This window comes from Mobula birostris, chromosome 16 (genome assembly GCF_030028105.1).
Source record: "Mobula birostris isolate sMobBir1 chromosome 16, sMobBir1.hap1, whole genome shotgun sequence".
Taxonomy (NCBI): Eukaryota; Metazoa; Chordata; class Chondrichthyes; order Myliobatiformes; family Myliobatidae; genus Mobula; species Mobula birostris.
In genome coordinates this window covers 9,205,330-9,230,718 of record NC_092385.1, presented here as the reverse complement: position 1 = coordinate 9,230,718, position 25,389 = coordinate 9,205,330, and the positions used below count along the sequence as shown (strand labels likewise).

At 44.1% G+C, this 25,389-nt stretch overlaps 4 non-coding genes across 4 annotated transcripts; 2 read left to right on the top strand and 2 right to left on the bottom strand.

The window, feature by feature from the left end:
• Nucleotides 1–1,244: 1,244 nt before the first annotated feature.
• trnaf-gaa (transfer RNA phenylalanine (anticodon GAA)) lies at nucleotides 1,245–1,317 on the top strand. Its single transcript has one exon. It is a non-coding gene; the product is annotated as a tRNA-Phe (tRNA).
• Nucleotides 1,318–1,852: 535 nt separating this feature from the next.
• Nucleotides 1,853–1,925, top strand: trnaf-gaa (transfer RNA phenylalanine (anticodon GAA)). Its single transcript has one exon. It is a non-coding gene; the product is annotated as a tRNA-Phe (tRNA).
• A 1,258-nt stretch (nucleotides 1,926–3,183) lies between these two features.
• trnaf-gaa (transfer RNA phenylalanine (anticodon GAA)) lies at nucleotides 3,184–3,256 on the bottom strand. Its single transcript has one exon. It is a non-coding gene; the product is annotated as a tRNA-Phe (tRNA).
• A 1,858-nt stretch (nucleotides 3,257–5,114) lies between these two features.
• trnan-guu (transfer RNA asparagine (anticodon GUU)) lies at nucleotides 5,115–5,188 on the bottom strand. Its single transcript has one exon. It is a non-coding gene; the product is annotated as a tRNA-Asn (tRNA).
• Between the last annotated feature and the right edge of the window lie 20,201 nt (nucleotides 5,189–25,389).

The window sequence follows — 25,389 nt, the reverse complement described above, 5'->3', positions numbered from 1 at the left end:
AATAAGACCAAGAGTGCCCACAGTACTCCAAGTGAGGTCTCACCAGCGCCTTATAGAGCCTCAACATCACATCCCTGCTCCTATACTCTATTCCTCTAGAAATGAATGCCAACATTGCATTCACCTTCTTCACTACCGACTCAACCTGGAGGTTAACCTTAAGGGAATCCTGTACGAGGACTCCCAAGTCCCGTTGCATCTCAGAACTTAGAATTCTTTCCCCATTTAAATAATAGTCTGCCCGTTTATTACCTGCCAAAGTGCATAACCATACACTTTCCAACATTATACTTCATTTGCCACTTCTTTGCCCATTCTTCCAATCTATCCAAGTCTCTCTGCAGACTCTCCGTTTCCTCAGCACTACCGGCCCCTCCACCTATCTTCGTGTCGTCAGCAAACTTAGCCACAAAGCCATCTATTCCATAATCCAAATCGTTCATGTACAATGTAAAAAGAAGTAGCCCCAACACTGACCCCTGTGGAACACCACTGGTAACCGGCAGCCAACCAGAATAGGATCCCTTTATTCCCACTCTCTGTTTCCTGCCAATCAGCCAATGCTCTATCCACGTATGTAACTTTCCCGTAATTCCATGGGCTCTTATCTTGTTAAGTAGCCTCATGTGTGGCACCTTGTCAAAGGCCTTCTGAAAATCCAAATATACAACATCCACTGCATCTCCCTTGTCTAGCCTACTGGTAATTTCCTCAAAAAATTGTAATAGGTTTGTCAGGCAGGATTTTCCTTTAAGGAATCCATGCTGAGTTCTGCCTATCTTGTCATATGCCTCCAGGTACTCTGTAACCTGATCCTTGACAATCGACTCCAACAACTTCCCAACCACCGATGTCAAGCTAACAGGTCTATAATTTCCTTTTGCTTCCTTGCCCCCTTCTTAAATAGCGGAGTGACATTTGCAATCTTCCACTCCTCCGGAACCACGCCAGAATCTATTGACTTTCGAAAGATCATTGCTAATGCCTCCGCAACCTCCACAGCTACTTCCTTCAGAACACGCCGGTGCATTCCATCTGGTCTGGGAGATTTATCGACCTTTAGACTATTCAGCTTCCGGAGTACTTTCTCTGTCGTAATGATGGCTGCGCACACATCCAGAGATAAATTGTATCATTGTCTGAGAAGAAAAGGAATAAAAAGAATCCTAGAGTACGATGAAGTTGGGAATTCACTCCAGAGGAGCTAGTATAGTCCGGAGGGGCTGCATCGTTCCCTTTCACCGGCCGAAATAGCTCAGTTGGGAGAGCGTTAGACTGAAGATCTAAAGGTCCCTGGTTCAATCCCGGGTTTCGGCAGCGCGGGTGTGCATTTTGTTGGAGGGCACATTATTAATCCTTTCTTGCCCTCTCAAATAGCTTGTTTCGCCTACTCTCGACGACTCCTCCAAACTACATTTATTATCAAAGTATGTATGCAGTATACGACTCTAGATTGATCGCCAGCTGACCATTTCCCTCCACTGAAACTGCCCGACCCGCTACCAGTTCATTTTCTCTCCACGTACTCCAGCCTCTCCTGTATAATGTGTTGCCTTCTCCTTTACATTTTATGTTTATTTGCGTCCGGTTTATGAACTCAATAAAATATTCTGCACTTGAGATATTTCGATTGGGAAAGGAGAGGAAAGCGGGACGATTATCTTCAAGGAGTAGCAGGGGCAACGTGGATAAAATGGCCTCTACCTGTAGTTTGAGGCTGTGTTGCAGGACAGGTGGCATTTTATCAGGATAGGCAATTACATGAGGAAAAACCGAAAAAAAACTAAGATTGCCAACACAGTCGAACAGTCTAGATACTCTACCACAAATTTCAAATACGTATTTGTCATCAGCCGAAATAGCTCAGTTGGGAGAGCGTTAGACTGAAGATCTAAAGGTCCCTGGTTCAATCCCGGGTTTCGGCACTATCGGTGGATTCTCCTTTTATTTCACTACGTTATTTTTTTTGGTGGGAACAATTCATACTTCTGTTCCAGTTACATTTTCCATCTGTTTCCTGTTCCGATTTAAATTTCAGATAATAACATTGATGGGTTAAAACAGGTGGTGGGTGGGAGGGCGATACGTTTCCACCAAATGAGGTGGAACGTGCTCTTCCCTCCGATTGTCTGCAGGTCACCCTTGGGCAAGGTGTAGCACCTGCCTAGCCCCCCTCACCCCTCTTGATCAGGGCCACGTGAAGCCGTGGGATCAGGCGGGGGATGGTCATACGAGCAGCCGGTGCATATCACAAGCCCTGGTCATGAGAACACTGATGCCAGGCAGACAATCTCTGTCAACTAAAACACTCGGAAACTTCTATAGATGTACCTTGGAGACTGCATCACTGTCCGGTATGGGGGGTGGGTGCGACAGCACAGGACCGAAAGAAGGTACAGAAAATTGCAAAATTAGTCAGCTCCTTTCTTGGGTACTAGCCTCCGGAGTACCTAAAACATCTTCAAGGAGCGTGCCTTAGAAAGGCGACATTCATGACCCTCATCACCCAGGACATGCCCTCTTGGATGCTGTCCAAGTTACATGCCATCTTGGTCAATGTCTCCCATCCACTACATAATGTACTGGGTGGGCACAGGAGTACATTCAGCCAGAGACTCATTCCACCGAGATGCAACACTGAGCGTCATAGGAAGTCATTCCTGCCTGTGGCCATTAAACTTCCCTTGGAGGGTCAGACACCCTGAGCTAATAGGCTGGTCCTGGACTTATTTCCTGGCATAATTTACTTTTTACTATTTAACTATTTATGGTTTATTACTATTTATTATTTATGGTGCAACTGTAACGAAAACCAATTTCCTCCGGGATCAATAAAGTATGACAATGACTATGTCTTCTCATCAGGGAGGAGGTACAGAAGCCTGAAGGCACACACTCAGCGATTCTTCCCCTCTGCCATAAGATTCCTAAATGGACACTTTGAATCCGTGAACACTTTGTAAAAAGTATATTATTTCTGTTTTTGCACTATTTTAATCTATTCAACATAGATATACTTACTGTAATTGATTTTCTTTTTTTTATTTTTTTCTTCCTGTGTTATGTATTGCATTGAACTGCTGATGCTAATTTAACAAATTTCACGACACAAGCCAGTGATAATAAAGCGGATTCTGCTGCACATGATTTATTAGCGAATGTAATGAACAGCAACAAAATATCTGCCGAAACCCGGGATTGAACCAGGGACCTTTAGATCTTCAGTCTAACGCTCTCCCAACTGAGCTATTTCGGCACCCCACAAGGAGCGTTCTTTCGGTTTGTGGAACAAACTTCTGAGTCAACATTGTGTTAATTTAATTATTTTATATGGAAATATATTTCTTCGAAGTAGTTTCAACATGTTCGGTGACAAACCTAGCTCCTAGCTTAGAAACCAGTAAATCAAAAATATACATTGACCTCTCCCACGCCTTTGGGCGATACGTATCGTTGTCATTCCAGTGACAAACAACGATACTAAATCCTATTTTAAAATGTACCTGGGGATTTTTTTTAAGTCTCCAAAATATTTTTAAAATATTCATTTCAAAACCATTCTTTGCTCAAAAATCTAAAGCATTTATCCAATAATCCAATATCTAGGGGTGTGGCTTTACCAGGATACTGACTGGTTTAGAGGGCATTTGTTATCATGAGAGGCTGGGTAAATTTGGGTTGTTTTCTCCGGAGCAGCGGAGGCTGAGGGGAGATCTGATAGAGGTTTATAAGATTATGAGAGACAGGGATATTGTAGACAGGGAGTATCTGTTCCCCAGGGTTGAAATGTCGGAATACCAGAGGGCATGCATTGAAGGTGAGAGGGGGTAGGTTCAAAGGGGATGTGAGGGATAAGAGTCATTGATGCCTGGAATGCGCTGCCTGGTATAGTGGTAGACGCAAATACATTAGAAGCTTTTAAAAGACGTTTGGATAGGCACATGAACAGAATATGGGGAAGATGGAGCGATATGGACTTTGTGTAGTATGGGTTTTGAAAATTTACTTCTTAGCGGGTCGGCACAACATAATGGGCCGAATGGACTGTGCTGTACTGTTCTATGTTCTGGTCGTTGTTCTGGTTCCGGGAAAGAAGACTACCATTTAGAGACCGGCATTGTTAAGAGGCGGTTTTTGTTTGATATTAAGCTACTACTTCCGAATCGGCATTAGCTTTAGTTTGTAAATTCTAGTTAACAATCCTGTTGGCCTAGCGTTTATTATTTTTTCTTTATTTCGGCATAGTTCTAATTGAAAATCAGTGGACTGTTGATGCGCTTCAGTGTCACTCTCTCGCACTGGGCCGTAACCGCACAGCCTTGTCAGTTTTGCGATGCAGTATGTATAACTCTGAATACATAAGTGAGCGTAAGGAAGTCAGGCAGTGAAACACATGAAATGCAAAGATTAGTTGGGGAAAAAAGATACATTTTCTATTAATATAAAGTGGGGCTCCTAGTTTAACGAGATCTTTCCTGTGTAGGACATGACAAAGTACTGAGAAATAAAGTCACCTCACGGGGCAAGAAGCAACGCAGAGAGGAAACAACAGAGTTTTGATACAGCGAATTCACAACTAGAAGATGCATGAAGGGTCTCGGCGTGGTTTAGCACAACATTGTGGGCCGAACGGCCTGTTCCTGGACCCCGATTTCAAACAAATAGTTTTACTATTAATTTGCAAAACATATTAATGTAATACATATATTGTCAATCGTAAAGACCAGGATGAAAATGATTATATTTCAAAGGAATATATTTACATATTTTGGATTTGGAAAAAAAAGCATGAAGATAAATAAGAACACACAATATGCTGGAGCGATTCAGCAGGTCAATCAGCATCTATGGAGAGGAATAAACAGCCTCTTGCATTTATGACATAAAAGTGAAAGAAGTTGCATATGTATATATTTTTAAAATACACATATGTGCATTTTGGTTTTGAATGATCCTGGGGAAGCGAAAGCAGGGCTTCCTATTTTACTTTGACTACAGCAAAATGCTTAAAACTAAAGTCAAGTATATGGCGCAAGTTTTAAGCAAAACAAACGAACAGGCACAATTAATCTACTAAATAACTCCAAATACAGGGCTGCGTAAAATTAAATTTGCGTCCCTGGGTGGGCTCGAACCACCAACCTTTCGGTTAACAGCCGAACGCGCTAACCGATTGCGCCACAGAGACCTGTAAACTAATTCTTCCGCCTATCTATTTGTTGCAGACGGTGCCAAGCACAATGTACCAGTTAAATACAGTATATATTTTTTAACTGGGCAACCCACTACTAAGCACCTGTTTTTTAAAACTTTTTTTTTCTGGCTGGAAATACATCCATCTCTTTAGATGATAAATGTAGGAAACTCAGTAATACCAAACGCAATTTATATTATAAAGTGAATTCCACTGAATTTTTAAAAAAATACTTTATTTTCAAAATTTTCAAAAAAACAATGAAATCCACAAAAACATACCAACACGTATAAAAAAGAAATAAGCAAAAAAAAAAGACATAACATTAGAGGGATGCCTATTGTACAAAGTGCTCAAAAATACTAAACATTAAATCTCAAATGAGGGCCCTGAGAAATCAGCTGGGGGGAAATTGCTCATCTGCCCCCGGCCTCGTCCAAGTAGGCAAGAAATGGATCCCAGATAGCCAAAAATGTTTTAATTGTATTGGTTCTCAAGAACCTAAGTTTCTCCATCTGTGTGACTGAGATCATATCAGCCATCCATCTCCGAAAGGAAGGGGGAGAAGGTGATTTCTATTCCCTCAAGATAAGTCTTTTGGCAACAATCATCCCCAGCATCAGAGACTGTTGTATGGCTGCAGGGAAACAAATAGTAGATTGCGAGCAGCAAAATATAGCGAGACCAGCTTCCAAGGGGAAGGATCTTTTATAGGCCTTTGAGTACCAGTCGAATATTTTGGACCAAAATCCAGTCAGTAATGGGCAAAACCAAAAGGTGTGTGACAACATGGCTTCCGTCCCTTGGCGAGACAGAAGGGTAAATCCCGTGCAATCTAAGTTTAGAGTAATGGAGACGGTGGACAACTTTAAACTGGATCAGTTGGTGCCTGCGGTTAACAGAGCAAGCCTGTATCATAGACAAACACTTATCCCAGGCAGCTTCAGATAATTCAATGCCCAACTCCTCTCTCCAGGCGACTCCAATCTTCACAGTAGATGCTACAGTGCAATTATCAAACAAATGTACAAACTTAGAAAAGAGACGCCTGGAGTCAGGAGGGGTGAATTCCACAGAATTAACCTGCATCTAGGACTGATGCCCCCAAAAGGTGCCATCCATCGCTAAGGATCCCCACCTACCTAGGACATGCCCTCTTCTCCTTGTTACCATCAGGGAAGGCACACATCAAATGATTCAGGAACAACTTCTTCGCTTCTATCGCCCGATTTCCGAATGGACATTGAAGCCATGAACGCTACCTATTTTTTTTTATTTCTATTTTTGCACTACTTATTTAATTTAACTATTTTACTTGCTGTAATTAGAGGGTTTTTTCTGTGTTGTTATGCATTGCATTGTATTGCTGCCATAAAGACAAATTTCATGGCACACACAAAGTGCTGGAGGAACTCAGCAAGCCAGGCAGCGTTTATAGAAGAGAGTACAGTCGACGTTTTGGGCTGAAACCCTTCCGCAGGACCTGGCTGGAGGGTTTCTCCAGCATTTTTGTGTGTGTTGCTCGGATTTACAGCATCTGTTGATTTTCCCTTGTTTGTTTCACGATATATGCGGGTTATATTAAACCTGATTCTGATTCTGAGAATAAATTGCGCAATTCCTGCCTCTGCAGCGCTTTACCTTTCCCACCCACCAGGTTTCACCTATCACCTTAGCCATCCTATTTCCACTCTCCCTATTCTGGCGTCTTTCCCCTTCCTTTCCAGTCCTGATGAAGGGTCTCGGCCCGAAACGTCGACTGTTTATTCATTTCCGTAGATGCTGCCTGACCTGGAGCAGATGATTTCTCCCACACTACTCCACAAACTTGTCCGCCAGTCCTTTGTACTCGGACTCCTGCCCATCTCTGATACACCCAACCTCCGCAGAGTCATCAGAGATGTCTGCAGGTGATGAGACACAGAGTTGTACTGAAAGTCTGGGGTGTACAGTGTGAACAGAAACAGAGACAGGACAGTCCCTTGTGAGGCTCCAGTAACACTCACCACCATCTCAGACAGAGAACTACCCAGCTGTACAAACTGGGGTCTATCTGTCAGGTAGTCAGTAATCCAGGAGATAGTGGATTTGTCTACGCCCATTGTTTGCAGCTTTGTGCTCAGAAGAAGAGGCTGGATTGTATTGAATGCACTAGAGAAAAAAAAATTATGATGCTCACAACACCACTCATATCATCCCGGTGTGAGTGAGCTCTCTGCAATACGTAGATGATGGCATCATCCACTCCCACATGAGGTTGGTAGGCAAACTGTAGAGGGTCCAATGAAGATTCCACCTGTGGTCCAAGGTAAGTCAGGACCAGCCTCTCCAGCACGTTCATCACATGAGATGTGAGGGCAATTGGTCTGTAGTCATTAAATTTAGATGGAGTCACCTTCTTGGGTACAGGAACCAAGAAGGAAGTCTTCCAGAGCACCGGTATCCTTTCCTGACTCAGACTCAGATTGTAAAGGTGCTGCAAAACACCAGAGAGCTGACTTACACAGGCCTTCAGCACCCTGGGGCTGATACCATCCAGTCCAGCAGCCTTGCCATGATGTGGTCTCTCTAGCTGTCTCTGAACCTGACCTGCAGTCACAGTCAGGCAGGGGAGGGCGGTCATCCCCTTGGAGGCAGGACACTCCAAAGTTGGGTGGTTTGGAACACAAGGCAGACCACAGTACATGTGCTTGCAACACTGTGTGTCCGACAAAGTGATCAGCAGCACTGGGGCTCCACAGGGGACTGTCTTGTCTCCCTTTCTCTTCAACATTTACACCTCGGACTTCAACTACTGCACAGAGTCTTGCCATCTTCAGAAGTTTTCTGATGACTCTGCCATAGTTGGATGCATCAGCAAGGGAGATGAGGCTGAGTACAGGGCTACGATAGGAAACTTTGTCACATGGTGTGAGCAGAATTATCTGCAGCTTAATGTGAAAAAGGCTAAGGAGCTGGTGGTAGACTTGAGGAGAACTAAGGTACCGGTGACCCCTGTTTCCATCCAGGGGGTCAGTGTGGACATGGTGGAGGATTACAAATACCTGAGGATACGAATTGACAATAAACTGGACTGGTCAAAGAACACTGAGGCTGTCTACAAGAAGGGTCAGAGCCGTCTCTATTTCCTGAGGAGACTGAGGTCCTTTAACATCTGCCGGATGATGCTGAGGATGTTCTACGAGTCTGTGGTGGCCAGTGCGATCATGTTTGCTGTTGTGTGCTGGGGCAGCAGGTTGAGGGTAGCAGACACCAACAGAATCAACAAACTCATTCGTAAGGCCAGTGATGTTGTGGGGATGGAACTGGACTCTCTGACGGTGGTGTCTGAAAAGAGGATGCTGTCCAAGTTGCATGCCATCTTGGACAATGTCTCCCATCCACTACATAATGTACTGGTTGGGCACAGGAGTACATTCAGCCAGAGACTCATTCCACCGAGATGCAACACAGAGCGTCATAGGAAGTCATTCCTGCCTGTGGCCATCAAACTTTACAACTCCTCCCTTGGAGGGTCAGACACCCTGAGCCAATAGACTGGTCCTGGACTTACTTCCTGGCATAATTTACATATTACTATTTAACCATTTATGGTTTTATTACTATTTAATTATTTATGGTGCAACTGTAACGAAAACCAATTTCCCCCGGGATCAATAAAGTATGACTATGGCTATGACTATGAAGACCTCACAAGAGGGGAGGGAGAAGGCTTTGGAGGCAGTGAGGGTGTGTGTTATTTGGGCAAGTGCGGGAGGGGACAGCAGGAGGTCCCATGCTGAACCTGTTGAAAAACAAGTTCAATTCATTGGCCCTATCCAGGCAGCTCTCGATCTTCCTACCCCTAACCTTGAAGCCAGTGATCTGCTTCATGCCCGACCACACGCCCCTTATGCTATCCTGCTGGAGCTTGTACTCCAGCTTCCCCTTGTAGGATTCTTTGCACTCTCTCAGCTTACCCTCAGTTCATTCTGTAACCGCCCCAGTACTTGTCCATCTCCAGACCTGAAGGCTTTCTTCCTCGTATTTAAAAGTCCTTTCAGGTCATTGGTGATCCAGGGCTTGTTGTTGGTGAAGCAGTGTAGTGTCCTGGTTGGCATGATGGTGTCTCACAGAGTTTGATATAGTCTGTGATACAATCAGTCATTTTGTTAATGTCCTCCCTGTGTGGCTCACATAACACATCCCAATCTGTCTTCTCAAAGCATTCCTGCAGTGCCTGAGTCCACCTCTTTACAATCCTTGTCCTTGTTGGCAGGACCAGGTTGTGATCAGACCTGGCTTGTGGGGTAAGGCCACAGGCACTGTATGTGTTCTTTACATTCACATACAGAAAGTCCAGTGTTCTATTGTCCCACGTAGGGCAGCAGACATATTGATTAAAAAGTTGGTGTGGCACATTCCCCAGCACGTTCTTAGCTTGTGTTGGTTGTTAACACAAATGACACATTCCGTTGTATGTCTTGATGTACATATTGGAGCATAATTAGGCCATTTGGCCCATCGAGCTTGTCTGGCATTTGATCTTGGCTGAACCATTTTCCCTCTCAACCCTATTCTTATGCTTTCTCCCCTTAACCATTCACACCCTGACTTATCAAGAAACTACCAACCTCCGCTTTAAATACACTGAATGACTTGGCCTCTACAGCCGTCTGTGGCAAGGAATTCCAAAGATTCACCACCCTCGGGCTAAAGAAATTCCTCTTCATCTCCATTCTAAATGGGTACCCTTCATTCTGAGGCTGAACTCTCTAGTCCTAGACTCCCATACTACAGAAAACATCCTCTCCACACGCACTTTATCTAGCCCTCTAGTCCTAGACTCCCATGCTAGAGAAAACATCTTCTTCACATGCAATCTATCTAGTCCTCTAGTCCTAGACTCCCATGCTACAGAAGACATCCTCTCCACACCCACTCTATCTAGCCCTCTAGTCCTAGACTCCCATACTATAGAAAACATCCTCTCCACACACACTCTATCTAGGCCTTTCAACAGTCGTTGGGTTTCAATGAGAATACCTCCCTCCCCATTCTTCTAAATTCCAGTGATAATAAATAAATATGATGCATAAGTAAAGTGAATGTAACTTTATTTGACTTTTTTAGCAAACAAAAAGGTCAAAAGCCTTATTTCTTAAGTGAAGACATTGGAACTATATTCTTACATAGTTTCTCTTTCACTACTCTGTCTCCCTTCAGTCCAGCTCTTAATTTCTCCCTCTGTCTTTCCCCATCGCTACACGATATTAGTTACTAATGTAGTTGACATTAAGGCATTTTAATGGATAAGTAATTACGTTGGCAAGCACTTAATATCTATCCCTAATTCCCATGAGAAGATGGCAGCGAAGGAGCTATCTTTCACCACTCCGGTCGACGTGGCGAAGGTATTCCCACAATGCTCTTGTACAGGATTTACACCCTGCTGCAGTTGAATAAATGGAAGTGCTGTATACTTCCAAGCCATGGAATGGGGAATTGTAGGTAACGATGTTTCAATGCGCCTGTTGTACTTGTCCTTCTGGGTACTTACTACTGTTGTGCCGTAGGCAGTTCACATGCAGTGAAGGTCCTCCATCTCTGGTGGTGCTCAGAGCTTCCTTCGTCATGTCAGTAACTTCCTATCTGTTTCCAAAGCAGGCAGTCATGCAAGCTCCAAGTGGAGAGTCAGGAATACCTTTGCACTCAGATGTAGAAGGATTGTTCATTGCTGTTTCTGTAACAATTTTGTTTTACCGGTCAGGGTTGCTAGCCCTGAGCTGAACCCCCCGACCCTGGAGGAGTGGTGGACCACTTTTACCCTACCCTTTGACCTGTTAGGCAAAGGTGACCCTACCAAGAGCCAAAGCATAAAGCCCTGACTCCAGCCAACGAAGCTCTCTGAGTAATTGAGGCACGCAATCTGCGACAAGGTTGTGTTCCTCTTGGGGATCCTTCTGGGTAGAGATTATGGATCTGGCAGTCCTGATGCAGGTTTCCACCAGAAGCGTCAACAGCTCCTCTCCCTCCACAGGTGCTGCCCGACCCATTGAGTTCCTCTGGCAGTTTGTTCTTTTGTGTGGATCTGGGATGTGTTATCCCAATAGGCTGGGCATGTGATCTTTTTGTACAGCAACTATGGTGAAGAGAGTGTAACCATAGGTTGGTGGATGTGGTTTAGATGAATTTATTCAGGATGGTATCTTACTAATCCTTCAGTTTTTCTGTGTGTTCCCTTCCCATAGTTTTTACTGACTCTCTCTGGTTCTTCCCTATTCTATAAGGTTATCAGAGATGCTACAGAGGGACAGCCCCAGTCCAAAGTCGAGTCTCAGTCCAGCCATCAGTTGAGGCAGGGCTTACATTCCATAATGGATTACAAGCTGAAGCAGCATCGCTGACAACATCATATTCCTTCCTGATGAGCTTAACAAGATTCAAGATTAAGCTTTATTTATCACGTGTACATCAAAACATGCACAGAGATGCATAATCTGTGTTGACGACCAACATACCCAAGGATGTGCTGGGGGCACCCTGCAGGTGCCACCACGCGTCCCCGCACCAATATAGCATGCCCACAGTGCTCAGGGCACATTCTACACACGTTGTGAACGGAAAGGAATGTGTACGCCACCACTTCTCACAATCGGCATTGTTATAGTTTTACCTTGTGCGAATGTAATGCACTGTGTAATGATTTGATCTGTATGAACAATATGCAAAACAAGCTTTTCACTGTATCTTAGCACATGTGACAAGAATAAACCATTAGATTAGATTATGAGAACACTCAGTCCTCTTTTATTGTCATTTAGAAACACATACATGCATTAAGAAATGATACAGTGTTTCTCCGGAGTGATATCACAGAAAACAAGACAGACCAAAGACTGACACTGACAGAACCACATAATTATAACATATAGTTACAGCAGTGCAAAGCAATACCATAATTTGATAAAGAACAGACCACAGGCACAGTAAAAAAAAAAGTCTCAAAGTCCCGAGTCCCCGATAGCAGGCGGCAAAAGGGAGAAACTCCATGCCATAAACCTCCAGGCACCGTCAACTTGCCGATACCTTGGAAGCAGCCGACCACAGCCGACCCTGAGTCCATCCGTCAGAAAACTCCGAGCTTCCGAGCAGTCCCTCCGATACAGCCTCCCGAGCACCATCCTCTGCCGAGCGCCTTCGACCTCTCCCCGGCCGCTGAAACACGCAAAGCCGAGGATTTCGGGGCCTTCAGCTCTGGAGATTCCGGTAACCATTCTGGTTACCAATACTTTTCTTAAACACAGGAAATTCTGCAGATGCTGTTAATCCAGAGTCGCACACAAAACGCTGAAGGAACTCAGCAGGTCAGGCAGCATGTATGGAGGGGAATAAACAATCGACGTTCCGAGCCGCGACCCTTCATCGGGGGAGCCGGATTTTAAGGTGATAGGTGAAACTAAGTGATGGGGGTGGGCTGATGAATTAAGAAGCTGGGAGGCGATAGGTGCAAGATGTAAAGGACTGAAGAAGGAATCTGATCGGAGAGGGGAGTGGATCATGGGAGAAGGAGAAGGAGGAGGGAAACCAGTGGGAAGTTGCGGGTAGGCGAGGAGAAGATAAAGAATAAGAAAGGAGCCGGAATGTGGAATGGAAGACGAGAGAAGGGGGTAGGGGCTAGAGCTTTTTTCCTATTGATGACTATGTTCTCCATTCTGTACATATCTCCTGGTCCTTTCCCCTTTTCCTTCCATGCCTGCCCACAGTTCATCTGACAGTTTCCCTTTTCTCTATCAATTGAGTTACCTCAACCCAGAACACAATTCAGAATTATGTTAAGTGACTGCTCAGATGGCGCTTTGCCTTGAAGCTTATGAGAAACATCAACATTCGCTCTTTTAAAAGGGTTGAAATTTAATTTTGAATCCAGTCTTTATAACTTAAAAGTGTATTTGGACAAATCCAGATTTCTGATCTGTCGCAGATACTACAGTTGGCAACTTAATGCTTTTTCTATTACTGCAAATAGCATTGGAAAGGAGATGAAAGATTCTGCTGTACATTATCAGTGCTAAACTTAACCAGTTAATTGCCCACACTTTTCCCACTGATCTCAAGACATACTTTGGAGTCTTTTCCATTCTCTCTACTGGTAAGCGGTTTCTCTATTAAATCTGATCCATGTTCCCATAAGGTTGAACTCCCTACTTACCATTCATTTATGCACAGCAAACTTCTCCTGACAGAAATGTGGTCGTAACAAGATAATAAAAGAAAGTAGGAGCAGGAGTAGGCCACTCAGCCCATCAAACCAGCCCTACTATTCAATAAGATACAGGAGCAGATTCTGCAGTTCGGCAGTTCTGGCCACTGAGCTTGCTCTGCCATTGCATCATAGAACATAGAACATAGAAATCTACAGCACATTACAGGCCCTTCGGCCCACAATGTTGTGCCAACCATGTAACCTACTATAGAAACTGCTTAGAATTACCCTACTGCATAGCCCTCTATTTAAGTTCCATGTATCTATCTAAGAGGCTCATAAAAGACCCTATTGTATCTGCCTCCACCACTGTTGCTGGCAGGGCATTCCAGACACTCACCACTCTCTGTGTGAAAAGGTTACCTCTGATATCCCCTCTGTACCTTCTTCCAAGCACCTTAAAACTATGCCCCCTCATGCTAGCCATTTCAGCCCTGGGAAAAAGCCTCTGACTATCCACACGATCAATGCTCCTCATCACCTTATACACCTATATCAGGTCACCTCTCATCCTCCGTCATTCCAAGAATAAAAGGCCAAGTTCACACTGCCAAGAGTTTTACCATTAATACTATATTCTGTCTTCAAATTTGACCTCCAAAATGAACCACTTCACATTTATCTGAGTTGACCCCCATCTGCCACTTCTCAGACCAGTTCTGCATCCTATCAATGTCCTGCTGTTGCCTCTGACAACCCTCTAGACTACCCACAACACCCTCAACTTTTGTGTCATCAGCAAACTTACAAAACCACCCTTCCACTTCTTCATTCGGGTCATTTATAAAAATCACAAAGGGGAGGGGTCACAGAACAGATCCCTGCGGAACACCACAGGTCACTGACCTCATTGCAGAATATAAACCATCTACAACCACCCTTTGCCTTCTGTGGGCAAGCTAATTCTGGATCCAGAAAGCAAGGTCACCTTGGATCCCATGCCTCCTTACTTTCTGAATGAGCCTTACGTGGGGAACCTTATTGAATGCCTTACTGCATGGCTGATTTTTTTTATCCCTTGTTGACAGCGCAACTGCCTTTGGATCTTTTGAACCAAAAATGGTGGTGAATCAGCATATAAGATGGAGATTGAAAATCTGGCTGAGTGATGCCACAACAACCTCTCATTCAATGTCATGGCTATTTTTAGTTAACCCAAAATACTCTGCAGATGCTGGGGTCAAAGCAATACTCACAACATGCTGGAGGAACTCAGCAGGTCGGGCAGCATCCGTCGAAATGATCAGTCAACATCTCGGGCTGGAACCCTTCGTTCCTTCGTCCTGACTGATCATTTCCATGGATGCTACCCGACCTGCTGAGTTCCTCCTGCGTGTTGTGAGTGTGGCTATTTTTAGCTGCCTTCTGTTGGTTTTTAAAAGCTTCCTAATCCTCTAACTTCTCACTAACTTTTTCTCAATCATATGCTTTGGCTTTTATGTTGGCTTTGACCTCCCTTGTCAGCCACGGTTGTATCATCCTGTCTTTAGATACTTCTTCTTTGGGATGTATCTATCCTGTGCCTTCTGAATTGCTCCCAGAAATCTCCAGCCATTGCTGCTGTGCCATCATCCTTGCTAGTGATTCCTTCCAATCAATTTTGGCCAACTCCTCTCTCATGCCTCTGTAATTCCCTTTACTCTGTGGTAATACTGATACACTTGACTTTAGCTTCTCCCTCTCAAATCGCAGGGTGAATTCTATCATATTATGATTACTGTCTCCCAAGGGCTCCTTTATCTTAAGCTCCCTAATAGCCAATGAGCCAATAGGCTGGTCCTGGACTTATTTCCTGGCATAATTTACATATTACTATTTAACTATTTATGGTTTTATTACTACTTAATTACTTATGGTGCAATTGTAATGAAAACCAATTTCCCCAGGGATCAATAAAGTATGACTATGACTATGACTAATCAAATCTAATTCAATACACTGCACCCAATGCAGAATAGCTGATTCCCTAGTGGGCTCAATCACAAGATGCATCTCATAGGTCTTCCCCCCTCCCCCAGCATTCTTCTGAACTCCGGTGATCATCAAATGCTCCTCTCACATTAACCCTTTCATTCCTGAGATCATGGCTGACCTGGGATGGCCTCCGCTCGTCTTGTGTTTCCTAACTCTCAATTCCTCGAACTTACAAATATTTACCTTTCTCCACTTTAAATAATATTGAGAACACAAGTTGTAGAGTCCTTGAATGTGAGTCCATAGCTTGTGGAATCAGTTCAGGTTTGGAATGAGTGAAGTTGTCCCCTCTGGTTCAGGAGCCTGATGGTTGAGGGGTAATAACTGTTCTTGCATCTGGTGGTGTGGGACTTAAGGCTGCTGTACCTCCTTCCCAATGCAGCAGTGAGAAGAATGCATAGCCTGGATGGCGGGGGTCCTTGATAATGGATGCTGCTTTCTTGTGCCAGCGTTCCTTGTAGATGCGTTCAATGGAAGGGAGGGTTTAGTGGAGGGTTTCACCTGTAATGGACTGGGTTGTATCCACTGCTTCGTACATTAAGAAACCTGCAGTCTTCTACAAAATAGTGGATCTTCTGCAGCATTTGAGAGGGCAGAGTTCAATAGTTAGAAACAGTAGAAGTGAAAGTCTATAGGTTATTAGATACAGTGCAAATTGATAGATATGTACAATTGGGGGATGGGTCAAAGATCAATTCTGTTTTTATTGAATAACAGTATAGGGTCAAAGGACAAAGGGTTTATTTCTGTATCTGAATTGTACTTTCTTTCAGGAAGAAAACCTGTCATACAATCAAATTATCAGCAAAAAATGCAAAAGATTTTGAGGATCAGCTGGAAGGACAGACACACTAACATCAGAAGCCAACATGAACATCATCTCCACCACGATAAAGCAACACCAACTCCGATGGATAGGTAAGGTCATCCAGTGGTCTAACTCACGTCTCCTCAAACAGATCCCAATAAAGGGAGGTCAGTGAGCAAAGGAAATGTTTCAAAGACAACATCAAAATCAGCCTGAAGAAATTCAACATTACGTCTAAAAACTGGGGAGGCGTTGCACTCAGTAGACACACCTGGAGGAAATCTGTTCAAGATGGAGCTGCGTTACATGAGATCGACACAGGGAACAAACGGCAGCTTCGGAAGGAGAGTCTGAAAAACCAGAGGACTCAGTCACTAACCACAGCCACCACTCAGTCATGCACACACTGAACTAGGATATGTGGATTCCAGATCGGCCTCTACAGGCGCCAGAGGACCGACCAATAGACAACCCCTTAGGAGAAGCTGTCAACTCAGTCTGCTCCATCACGGCCACTTACCTCCCCAGAATCCAGGACATCTTCAAGCAGCGATCCTCAGCATTGACGACACCTTCAAAAGGCGATGCCTCGAAAAGGGGGCATCCATCATTAAGGTCTCCCACTACCCAGGTCATGCCCATTTCTCATTGCTACTATCAAGGAGGAAGTACAGGAGCCTGAAGACGCACACTCAATGACTCAGGAACAGCTCCTTCTGAATGCATATTGAACCGATGAAAACTCACTCACTACTTTTTTCCACCGCTTATTTAATAAAATATACACACACAAAGGACTGTGAGAACAGCCGAAGGATCATAGGGGTCTCCCTACCATTCACTGAGGACATTTATCGGGAGTGCTGCATACACAGGTACTTAGTTTTGTTTAGGATCCCACCCATCCATCCAGCACCCTCTTTGACGTTCTACCATCAGGAAGGAAACTCCGATGCATAAAGGCAAGAATGGTCAGGATGGGAAACAGTTTTTTCTCTCAGGCCATCAGGCTTCTGAACTCCTTGCTGCATCACATTCGAAGTGTCACCAGATAATTTGTACTGTACCCTACAATATTTAATTTATGCACTTTATTTTGTTTATTTATGCATAATTTATTTGTCAACTTAATTCTTACTTTCCCAAGTTATTGTGTGTTATGTGTACTACTGTGCTTTATACCCTGGTCTGGAGAAATGTTGTCTTGTTTGGCGGTATACAAGTATATCCTCCCAGGAGGGGGGGGGAAGAAGATGGTGGCGCGACGGCAGCGTGCGCGGCCACTTCGGTGATGAATATCTGTGATCTGTCAAGTAGGGAACCGTGCACAATCCTGATTTGATGGAGACGGACGTGAGAGTACGGAGGAACATCTGGAGAAACTTCTGAAATGCCCACTTCGCTGCCGCTGCTACTGTGTGGTAACCGGAATCTCCGGAGCAGAAGGTCCCGAAATCCTCAGCTTTGCGTGTTTCAGCGGCCGGGGAGAGGTCGAAGGCGCTCGGCAGAAGTTGGCGCTCGGGAGGCTGTATCGGAGGGGCTGGTCGGAAGCTCAAGGTTTTTTGGGCGGATGGACTCAGCGTCAGCTGTGGTCGGCTGCTTCCAAGGCATCGGCAAGTTGTCGGTGCCTGGAGGTTTATGGCAGGGAGTTTCTCCCTTTTGCCGCCTGCTATCGGGGACTCGGGAGTCGATCGACACGGGGACTTTGAGACTATTTTTTTACAGTGCCCATGGTTAGTTCTTCTTCAAATTATGGTATTACTTTGCACTGCTGTAACTATATGTTATAATTATGTGGTTCTGTCAGTGTTAGTCTTTGGTCTGTCCTGTTTTCTGTGATATCACTCCGGAGAAACACTGTATCATTTCTTAATACATGTATGCATTTCTAAATGACAATAAAAGAGGACTGAGTGTTCTCATAATCTAATATAGTTAAATGACAATAAACTTGACTTGACTTGATATATATTTTTTTTACTGTAATTCACAGATTTTGTTACTATTATTGCAATGTACTGCTGCCACATAACAGCAAACCTGATTCTGATTCTGAAATTATATTTGACTAACAACACACATCAAAGTTGCTGGTGAACACAGCAGGCCAAGCAGCATCTCTAGGAAGAGGTACAGTCGACGTTTCGGGCCGAGACCCTTCGTCAGGTTTATATTTGACTGGAGTGATTGTTTTTTTATCAGCAAAACCAAAGAGCTGATTATTGACCACAGGGGGAAGAAGTCAGAGGTCCATGAGCCAGTCCTCATAAAGGGGAACAGAGGTGGAGAAGGTCAGTAACTTTAAATTCCTTGGCGTTATCAGATCACTTGATTTTGACTTGAAGTCTTGCCTCAACACCATAACGATGGCATGGGCTTTAACTGAGCTCTCAGTAACATTGCAAATCAAGTAATTGTAGCAGGCAATTGAGAGGTGGATATTACATGGTGACCTTTCCAGGGATTCCCTCATCCCTGGAAACAACATTATAAATAACAACATGGAATCTGAGAACCAGCTCCACTCACTAACTCCCATGTGGTTAATCCTGATGTGTACTTTTGTGGATGTACTAATGGGAGTGTCGAAAGGCTGGTACTTTTCAATGCTGCCTGGGCAACTCTCCAAAACCAAAAGGCAGCCACTGATTCCAGTGAAATGCTGCAAATCTACCACGAGATAAGCAGTACGTGGAAAAAAAAGACGCAAATGTCTTTTCAAAAAATAAGACGCTGTATTGCATTACAGAAAACCTGTGCACGTCTGCTACAGATTCTCATACTCTCTATCAGTTCCAGATTCATTTATTTATCACATGTACATCAAAACACACAGTGCAATGTATCATTTCTGTTAACAACCAAGGACGTATTGCGGCAGCTCAGGAACGTCGCCACTCATTCCGGCGCCAACAATTGCTTCATCTATTCCCTTTTCCTAACTTTGACTTTTTCTGGATCATTCCTTATTTTAAGCTGCAGAATTATTTCCATTCTGTAAACTAAGGGTGCAGGGGAGAAGAGACCATAAGACGTAAGAGCAGAATTAGGCCATTTGGCCCATTGAGCCTGTTTACTCACAAGGATGTCGCTGATATTGGACGATTTGACGTGTAAGGAGAGACTGGATAGGCTGGGACTGTTTTCCCCGGAGTGTAGGAGGCTGAGGGGCGACCTTTGTAGGATCTCGAGGGCCGCAGATAAGGTGAGTAGGCACCATTATCTTAGGGTAAGGAAGTCTAAAACTAAGGTGGTACAGGTTTCGGTGAGAGGGGAAGGGTCAAAGGGGGCCTGAGGGGTGACTTTTTCACACGGAATGTGGTGGGCATATGGAATGAGGTGCTAGAATTGGTCTTCCCAACCAGGGGTCCATGGACCCCTTGCTTTTTGGTATTGGTCCATGATATAAAAAAGGTTGGGAACTACTGTGCTAGAGGAAGTGGAAGAGGTGGGTATAGTTACAATGCTAATGAGACTTTTAGACAGATATATGGAGACACAAGATAGATTGCAGATGCTGGACATCTGGAGGAATTCAATGGGTCAGGCAGCAACTGTGGAGGGAAATGAACAGACAACATTTCAGGTCAAAACCCTTCATCAGGAACTGAGGAATTGTTGAAATGACAGGTACGCAGTTCGGAAAAGTTGTGAGGGATATAAGCCAAACGCCAGGAAATGGGATTAGCTCTTGGTCAGCAGGGATGAGTCGGGTCCAAGGGCCTTTTTTTCCGTGCTGTATAACTATGACTCTGTGATCCAAGACCCTAAAAACGAAAATGCTCATCCTCCAGGGCACCGTGTCACTTTGAAGCACCTCTAGCGCTCCCTGGTGTCCTGTTGCAGGATTGCAGTTTATACGTCATCTAAAGCAACACACACAAAATGCTGGAGGAGCTCAGCAGGTCAGGCAGCATCTATGGCAGTGAATAAACAGCCAATGTTTTGGGTCGAGACGCTTCTTCAGGACTGAAAAGGAAGATCCCAAAATAAAAAGGGTGGTGGGAGGGAGGAGGCTAGCTAGAAGGTGACAGGTGAAGCCAGGTGGTTAGGAAAGGTAAAGAGCTGGAGAGGAAGGAATCTGATAGGAGAGGAGGGTGGACCATAAGAGAAAGAAAAGGAGGAGGGGACATAGGGGGAGGTGATAGGGAGGTGAGAGGTGAGAGGTCAGAGTGGGGAACAGAAGAAGTGGGGAGGGGGAGGGGAAAGTTTTTTACTGGAAGGAGAAATCAATAGTTAAGGGTTGGAGGCTACCCAGACAGAATATAAGGTGTTGCTTGTCCGTCCTGAAGGTGGAACAACATGTTGGAACAGGAATGTGAATTGGAATTAAAATGTTTGGCCATCTCTCTATGTTGCTCCCATTCCAGAACCTTGATATACTGATAATTTTGGGGTATGCCCATGCTTGGAGGTAGAATTCCAAGTCATCATCAACTTGTTTGCTGAAGAAGGATCATGTTAGACTCAACGTCCACCAAACAGGTCCATGAAGCCAGAGGTCCACGAGCCAGTCATCATTAGGGAATCTGGGATGAAGGGGGTCAATAACCTTAAATTCCTTGGTGTTATCGTATCAATGGATCTGTCCAGGGAGAAGCACGTAAATACCATTACAAAGAAGGCACAGCAGCATCTCTACTTTCTTAGAAGTTTGCATAGATTTGGTATGTCACCAAAAACTTTGACAAACTTCCATAGGTACACAGTAGAGAGTGTCCTAACTCTATCCATACTAACCTTTGGCCTTAACAGTCACATACTTGCAGATACCGATTGCAACGTTTCAGTGGTAAATCCGACCATCTTCCTCGGGCACAAGTTGGGGTTTACTGTCGAAATGTTACAATCAGTATTGGTAAGTATGTGACTGTTAGGCCAAAGGATGGATAGATTTGATAACCAGTCACAAAGCTACCGTAAGTCAGTACCCTAACTCGTTGCATCATGGCCTCAGACGGAAACACCAATGCCCAGAAATAGGGAAAAAAAACAGAGAAAAAGGTGGACACAGACAAGTCCATCACAGGCAAAGCCCTTCCCACCTCTGAGCATATTTACATGGAGCGCTGTTACAAGAAAGCAGCATCCATCATCAAGGACCCCCACCATCCAGGTCATGGTGTCTTCTCACTACTACCATCTGGCAGGAGGTACAAGAGCCTTAGGTCCCACACCATCAGGTTCAGGAACAGTTATTATCCCACACCCATTAGGGTCGTGAACTTGCATGGAAAACTTCACTCATCAGAACTCTGAACTAATTCCACAACCTAAAGACTCATTTTCAAGGACACTAGAAACTCATGCTTTCAGTATTGTTACCTTTTTATTTGCACAATTTGTCTTTTTTTGCCCATTGAGTGTTTGTCAGTCTTTGCTTATGTATCGTTTTTCATAAGTTCTATTGTATTTCTTTATTTTCCTGTAAATGCCTGCAAGAAAATGAATCTCAAGGTAGTGCAGTGGGTTTTAGTTAATTGGGCCATCGGTTAACCAGGGCAGGTGCTTATTTGGAACAACTTAAAGAATGAAAACTAATTGAGAAGATGACTGGGATTCCCTTTGTTTATTGGGGACATTATGCTGCTAAATTGGGGCAGGAGGCTGTTGCTGAGCAGGTTCTAACTTGCGTCAATCACACACACTTGTATGGCCGTAAGATGCTACACAGTGCTTACAGCGATTAGTTTTTAAATAGCGTCAGTTGCATGTGTTTGTGTTCAAAAAGCAATGATTTTTTTTACTAGAGATGCTGCCTGGCCTGCTGCGTTCACCAGCAACCTTGATGTGTGTTGCTTGAATTTCCAGCATCTGCAGAATTCCTCGTGTTTTAGATTTTTGTCACTGATAGTTGGTGAGAAATAAGCAGCCACACAATTCAGAACTGTTTTGCTCACTGCGGTTTCAAACTTTCAGTATGGAGATGCCAAGCTGGGAGTGAAAATGAAACAATTTCACTACTGCAACAAGTTAGAAACTACAAAGGATTTGAAAGTATCGGCATTCACCCTGAATATTATATAATGAGATGAAAACTTCTGTGGAATTCTCTGTCCAGGGAAGCAGTTGAGGCTTCTTCACTAAATATATTTAAGAAACAGTTAGATAGGTTTTTACATAGTAAGGGAATTAAGGGTTATGGAGAAAAGGCAGGTAGATGGAGCTGAGTTTAGGACAGATCAACCATTATCTTATTGAATGGCGGGGCAGGCTCGGTGGCCGGGATGGCCTACTCCTGCTCCTATTTCTTATGTTCTTATGAAGACTGTGCAGGATGCAGTCATCAATAGCATTGAATGAAGGCAATCCATTACCTGCACCAGGTGTCTGTGCTGATTCTGTTCATTGCATACGCAGGATAATTTTCTCAAATACACAGCTTTATAGCACTGTAGTACAATTATTAGTGTTCTAATTTGTTCTGTATTTCACTTAAATATATAATTTGTTACTCAGATTGTCCTTTTTAACAATTTCCATGAAACTTTGGCTAATTGGGGCATCTGCTTAATTGGGCCAAAATGTGCTGTTCCTGATGTGCCCCAATGAACTGGAATCCACCATGTATGCTAACATATATGTACTTGGATAATAAATTTGACTTTGAGTTTGAAGTGAGCCGGCTTTTGACAAGGTCCATGGGTAAGGCCCGGGATGATGTGAACCAACGTTACAAATGTCTCTAAAAGACTCCAGCAAATTTCTCCTCCTCGTTGACAATTAACACTGGCACACCTCAAACTGCTCTACTCTCTCTACACCCACGACTGTGGGGCTAGGTACAGTTCAAATGCCACCTATAAATTTGCTGATGATGCTACTATTGTTGACAGAATTACAGCTGGTGATGAGGGGGTGTACGGGACGGAGATGGACCAACCGAGTGGTGCCGCAACAACAACCTTGCTCTCAACGTCAGTAAGACCAAGAAATTGATTGTGGGCTTCAGGAGGGAAGTCGAGGGAACACACTCCAGTCCTCATCGAGGAAAGGGTGAGCAGTTTCAAATTCCTCGGTGTCAACATCTCTGAGGATGTATCCTGGGCCCAACATATTGATGCAATTACAAAGAAGGCACGACACCGGTGATATTTCATTAGAAGTTTGAGAAGACTTGGTATGTCACCAGATACTCTCGCAAATTTCTACAGATGTACCATGGAGGGCATTCTAACTAGTTACAAACCATCTGGTTTGGAGGGTCCACTGCCACAGGATTGGAAAAAAGCTACAGAAAGTTGCAAGCAACACACACAAAATGCTGGTGGAACACAGCAGGCCAGGCAGCATCTATAGGAAGAAGCACAGTCGACGTTTCGGGCTGAGACCCTTCGTCAGGACTAACTGAAAGAAGAGATAGTAAGAGATTTGAAAGTGGGAGGGGGAGGGGGAGATCCGAAATGATAGGAGAAGACAGGAGGGGGAGGGATAGAGCTAAGAACTGGAAAGTTGATTGGCAAAAGGGATACAAGGCTGGAGGAGGGAGAGGATGATAGGACGGGAGGCCTAGGGAGAAAGAAAGGGGGAGGGGAGTGCCAGAGGAAGATGGAGAGCAGGCAAGGAGTAATTGTGAGAGGGACAGAGAGAGAGAGAGGAAAAAAAAACAACCTAAATAAATAAATAAATAAATAAGGGATGGGGTACGAGGGGGAGGAGGGGCATTAACAGAAGTCAGAGAAGTCAATGTTCATGCCATCAGATTGGAGGCTACCCAGACGGAATATAAGGTGTTGTTCATCCAGCCTGATTGTGGCTTCATCTTGACAGTAGAGGAGGCCATGGATAGACATATCAGAATGGGAATGGGACGTGGAACTAAAATGTGTGACAACTGGGAGATCCTGCTTTCTCTGGGAGACAGAACGTAGGTGTTCAGCGGAAGTTGCAAACTCAGCCAGCTCCACCATGGGCATTAGTCCTGTGCAACCCCCCCCCCCCAGCAACAAGAACATCTTCAAAAGGTGATGCCTCAAAGAGCAGCGTCCATTATTAATGACCTCACCAGCCAGGCTTTGCCCTCTTCTCACTGCTACCCTCAAGGAGGAGGTGCAAAAGCCTAAAGACAGACACTCAATGTTTTAGGAACAGCTTCTTCCCACCATCATCAGATTTCTGACTGGACAATGAAACCATGTGCACTATAATTCTCCAAATTATGCTCATCGACATCTTATACAACTTCGATAAATGTCAAATCTCCCCTTGTTCTCTTACGCCTCAGGGTGCGGTGCAAGAGCAATTCGTGCTGGGACCGCAACTCTTTATAAAGTATCTTAATAACTTGAATGAAGGGACTAAGTGTACTGACAAAGTTAGGTGGGCGAGCAACTTGTGAGAGAAAGCTTAGAACATGCAAAGGGATCTACACCCAGTGGCTACTGTTATTAGATACACCTGTACACCTGCTGATTAGTGCAAATACAGTATCTAATCAGCCAATTGTGTGGCAGAAACTCAATGTATTAAAGTGTGAAGACATGGTCAAGAGGTTTAGTCAAAGGTCTCAGACTGTTACCTTTTAAGTCATAGAGATATGGTGAAATTTACAAGACTTAGGTTGGGGCATTGTGGGCTAAACTATTATTTAAAGATAATAGGAAAACATCCTACTGGATTATGTGACTGTGGTAGTCCAGAGACAGTCCAGCATGTTTTGCTGAGCTCTAATCGATACAAAATTGAAAGAAGCGTGTTGTTCAAGAGGCGATCTGGCTTAAATTTATTTTGGTTTTCTATTCAATCTTTGTTCGGCCATCAAGAGAATCAACATCTGATTGAAGAGTCTGTTATTCAGTTTATACGTGAGACTAGGTTGTAATTTGAGTTCCTTGAAGGTCTATAATTAATTATACATCCTGCGAAGGGCTGTAATACGCCTAGATGCGTCTAAACAGCCGGAAATAAAAGAAGAAGAAGAAGAGGTTTAGTCTTGTTCTGACCAAACATAAGAATGGGAAGATATATGATCTAAATGACTTTGACAGACTTTGTTGGTGCCAGACAGGGTGGTGTGTGAGTATCTCGGAATCTGATAATCTTGCATTTTCTCACACAACAATCTTTCGTGTTTGCAGAGAATGGAGCGATAAACAAAATCCAGTGAGCGGCAGCATTGTGGGTGCAAAGTCCTTGTGAGAGAGGTCAGGGGAGAATGACCAGACTAGT